A 4850-nucleotide genomic window follows, 5' to 3' on the forward strand; every position below is an offset into this window, starting at 1 on the left:
CATTTACTACTTCCACATTCACTCCAAATATTTTTTAAATTATAGAACATTTAGATTGACATTAGGTGTATCATCTTTTTCTGTTTTATTGGTGAAGAACTTATAATTTTAAATTGATTTTACATGTATATCCAGTTTTTGTGTAATTTGATTTTATTGGTTTATAGCAGGTTTTGTACTGTCCTCTGAATGGTAATGGGGTATGAACCATCAAGATTAGGCTACTCAGTAAGAATGTCCCCAGACAAAACTAGAAGTCATATGCTGTCTAATCGATGTATACATTTCAACACAGAAACAAAAGAAGCAAACAACTAAAAAATAAAAAAAAAAAAGGGCTACACAATTCTTCCAAGTGACCATAACTCCTCCATTGCTGAACTCAGAGATTCTGAGCTAGGTAAGCTTCAGGACATATTTCTGTAGTTTATGAGTTCAAATTATGACCTAAAAGGCAATGATATCAGATGAATTCAATCCAGGTTCTGGGGAGGAAACCCAGCAATATAAGGGAAAAGGCCAGCAAAACAGATTTTCAAATAAGCAATATGGAAGAAAAATTCAGCCAGGAAATTGAGATTTTTGAAAATAAAACTAAAATGTTAGATAGGAGAAGCACAGAGAATCAATAGAACATGTAACCAATGAGTCAGCTAAGCATGAGAAAGAGTAACAAGGTGGGGGGTTGGGAAGATGATTCAGTGGTTTAAGGTCCTTGCTTATAAAGCCTGATGACTTGTGTTCAACATTTAAACAAATAAAAAAATAATAATAACAGGAATGGAGAACAAGGTAGAGAAAATATTACTTGCAAACAACATACAAATAAGAGGCAATATTATACTCTACGAGGTAGACCAGAAGGCTAAACTTTGCATGTTTTCTCTCATATGCAGATCCTAGCTTTCAGTTTTTAGATCTGTGTGTTTGAATCAGAGTGAGTGTCTCTAGAGAGCAGGAAGTTAAAAGCAGGGCTATGTGAGAAGGGAGAAGAAACTGATGGTTGGGGGGGGGGGTTTGGAAGAGTAAAACACATGATATATGCAAGTAGACAGAATAGTGAAGAGGAAAGGTTGAAGCAGCGATAAGTGGGAGGTGGGAAGAGGGAGAGTTGTAAGGGAGCATTAAGCAAAACAAAGGATGTATGAAAAAGCCATTTGGAAGCTTGCTACTTTGCAAGCTAATAAACCATATAATTTTTCAAAGAGTTTGAATGAAGGTACCTTACCATGAAATAATGAAGCTACTCTCAGAGCACATAAATTATTAATTAATGCCGGTGCCAAGGTTGGCATATCTCTCTATAATTGCTGGTCGGGGAGGCGTTAAACATCCCCGAAACCATATTGGCTCTTACTATTGCTCTTGGTTACCCAGAAATATAGATGGTAAGTCCCTATTGCTGAAGACAACACACTCTTGGGTTGTAGAAAGGAAGGAAACCAAGCTGGAACTGAGCAGAAGTTTCTTCCACACTGGTTAGCTTTTTTCATTGCCAGAAGGTTCTGTGCAGGGGCCGGGCAAAACAAGTCAGCTGAGGACCCTCTGTACTTCACAGCTGAAACTACGATGTGTTGTTGATGTCAGACCCCATCCTCCAATAATCCTCCCAGCTTGAGGGAGGAGGGTCAGGAAGCTGATCTGCAGACATAGGTCTCAATTTGTCAGTCTTCAGTAGCAACACGTATAACAACAGGGAGACAGTTCTAAAGGCTGAGGAATAGACGTGTCCAGAGCTCAGGGCTCCCAGGCTCTGTACTTCCAAACACTGTCTGCCACAGCCCAGTGAGCTCCCTGCGACCATTACATCTCAGTATGTCACCTCTGACCTTCTTCATCTCCACAACTGTCCCCCACCTGACCATCTTCCTCCCAGATTCTTGTGGCAGGATCTCTCCTAGCTCTCTGCCTATGATTATCTCCCATTTTCTTGTCCTCGCAGTAGCTCAGTCTCAAATAATAGATGTCACCTCTCAAGATGACAACTGGCTGTTGCACTCTGAGACACAGCCTATCATTCCATGGATTTCTTTCCCATGTTAGCCTGCCTCGCAGAAGGAGTCATTGTCACGTCAAATCCCTGCACTATACTTAAGTGCTTTGAAAGGATCTAGGACATCCAGTGTTTTATCAGTGGGGCTAAATGGCCCACCTTGCATTTGTGGTTTTAGGCACTCTGACTTCAGAGAACCAGTGTGGGGCTCCAGAGAGCTTTTTGCTAGTTTCCTCTACATCACCTATCCATTTCTCCATATGCGTTAGCTGTACTGACAGCTTTCGTTTGATTCGCAAAGCTCCTTCTTTCTCTGTGTACAATGTAGTCTCTCCTGGTAACCCTGACTCCTCGTTAGCAGCCCACACCATTTTCGCATGTTTGAGCTATGCACTCATCTTTCACAGCCTAGCTGTCCATGCATAGCTGGTGAATCAGGGCGTTCAGCTCAGTCCTTTCATGCTTCTTTCTTTAAAATGCCTGGGCCGAGTGCACATGTCAATGTATGACTACACATTTATGTACTCAAGAATGCCAACAATACTTTTGTATTACCTATTTATATTCTTATCTTTAGAGCATTAATTCTGTGATGGGTAAAACGGTTTGTTTGTTATTATGTCCAAGAGATCTTGACTAAAATCATACACATAAGAGATGCTCAGAAAACACTCAAAGACTCATTTAACTGATGTAGTCACTCTTTCTTCTATTAAGATTTCAGCAAGACTACTTAGAGAGAGTAATGTAAGAGATGTCAGACTCAGATACCTAAATCTCCCCTCACTCCAAAAGTGTGAGATGTGAGAAAAACTGAACTTTCGGTGGAATCACTGATACAAGGAAAAAGTAATCAACCTAAGTGAGAAGAAGAAAAGTGGGAATTAATAGACAAATAAAATTCTAGCACTTGGGAGGCTGAGACCAGAGGATCATGAGTTCAAGGATAGCCCAGGTTATATACAAAAAAAAAAAAAAAAAGAATCTACAACAAACAGAAAAGCTATGGTCTCCAATCATGGCACACAAACCCAAGACACATGTACCACCATGTGCATCTGGCTTATATGGGTACTGGGGAATCTAACTTGGGTCCTTAGGCTTTGCAGGCAAGTGCCTTAAAGACTGAGCCATCCCTCTAGCACTGAGTTTCTACATTTTTTTGAGTCATCTGACCTGATTTAAGCTGAAGTGATACTCAAAAATATATTGGCTTAAATTTGTGGCCATTACAAAAAGCAAATAAGTAAGCTATTTAAAATTATATTGCTTTAATTGGCTAACAAAAATGTAGGTTTTCCTATGACATTTTCATAATGATTTCAGTTTTAGTTTACACTCCTCCCATGCCCTCTTCTCTTCCATTCCCCTCCCCTGACCACATTTAAGCCCTTTCAGCCACAATATTTCACCACTCTACTTACATATCTCCTATCCCCTCACTTTAATACCCCCCATACCATGTTCATGATTCAGTTTTGACTTCCTCACCTCTCCTGATTCTTACTTCAACTTATATACCAAATTTGAAATTTGAAATCACATATGTGAGACAACATGTAATGTTTGTCTTTCTGAGCCTGGGTTACCTAATTAATATACTATTTTGTAGATCTACCATTTTCTTGCACATTTAATTATTTCATTTTTCTTTATAACTGAAAATTTTTCTTTACGTTACATGTACCACATCTTCATTGCCCATTCACTAATTCATGGGCATCTCAATTGATTCCATGTCATAGCTATTGTGCATTAACAAGCATAGATGAGCTAGTATTTCTACAGCACGCTGTCGAGTCCATTCATGACTCAGCAGCTGTCACTGTCTGCACCAGACCTGCACAATATTGAGCCATCAGCATTTCAACTTGGATGATAGAGGGACAAAAATAAAACCATCAATATAGTAAAAGGACTTATGATAAAGAAGGGGATTGGTGAAAGGAGAACTCAAGTTGCAGGAAGAAAACCTAATGTACTGGGGGATTGTTATCAAATATATTACCCATGCATTTGAAAACTGATAAGAATATGGAAAATCCAAAACTAAGAATATCCAGTTTCAGCTAGGCATGGTAGTTCATGCCTTTAATCCCAGCACAGGGAAGCAGAGGTAGGAGGAATGCTGTGAGTTTGAGGCCACCCTGAGACTACATAGTGAATTTCAGGTCAGCCTGTGCTAGAGTGAGACCCTACATTGAAAAACTAAGATGAACAACAACAACAAAAGAACATCTAGAGTAAACTATGAAATACTTTTCTTTAAAAATCATGTATTCAGATGGAAATTATACTAGTTCAAAAGTTGATTTGAACACACCTGTGTACAATATATATAGTTCATTATATATTATTATATATATAAGGACCTAAAACAAAGGAGTTATTAGTTTTGCTAAAGGTTATGAAATCATAGGTTGAAAATAAATAAACAAATAAAGGAATAAAGGAATAAAGGAATAATTTTTCTGGTGACTTGAAAACTATTAGTTCACAGATTAGTCTCTAAGCAAGCACAGTTAAGAATACATGCTAGTGCTCATGTTGGCAGCACATATACTAAAATTGGAACAATATAGAGAAGATTAACATGGCCCCTGTGAAAGGTTGGCATGGAAGTTCATGAAGTGTTCCATACTTTTTTTTTTTTTTTTTGGTTTTTTTTGAGGTAGGGTCTCACTCTGGGCCAGGCTGACCTGGAATTAACTCTGTCATCTCAGGGTGGCCTTGAACTCATGGCAATCCTCCTACCTCTGCCTCCCGAGTGCTGGGATTAAAGGCGTGCGCCACCATGCCCGGCTTGTGTTCCATACTTTTGAGAATGGAGTGACCTGCCTGGAATCTGGAAGAGAGT

General features: G+C 39.1%; 1 non-coding gene across 1 annotated transcript; it reads left to right on the forward strand.

Moving 5' to 3' along the window:
- Nucleotides 1–4531: 4531 nt before the first annotated feature.
- On the forward strand, nt 4532–4638 carry LOC123455941. Its single transcript, XR_006634238.1, has one exon. It is a non-coding gene; the product is annotated as a U6 spliceosomal RNA (small nuclear RNA).
- Nucleotides 4639–4850: the final 212 nt, after the last annotated feature.

Source organism: Jaculus jaculus, chromosome 18 (genome assembly GCF_020740685.1).
Source record: "Jaculus jaculus isolate mJacJac1 chromosome 18, mJacJac1.mat.Y.cur, whole genome shotgun sequence".
In the NCBI taxonomy this organism is placed as follows: domain Eukaryota; kingdom Metazoa; phylum Chordata; class Mammalia; order Rodentia; family Dipodidae; genus Jaculus; species Jaculus jaculus.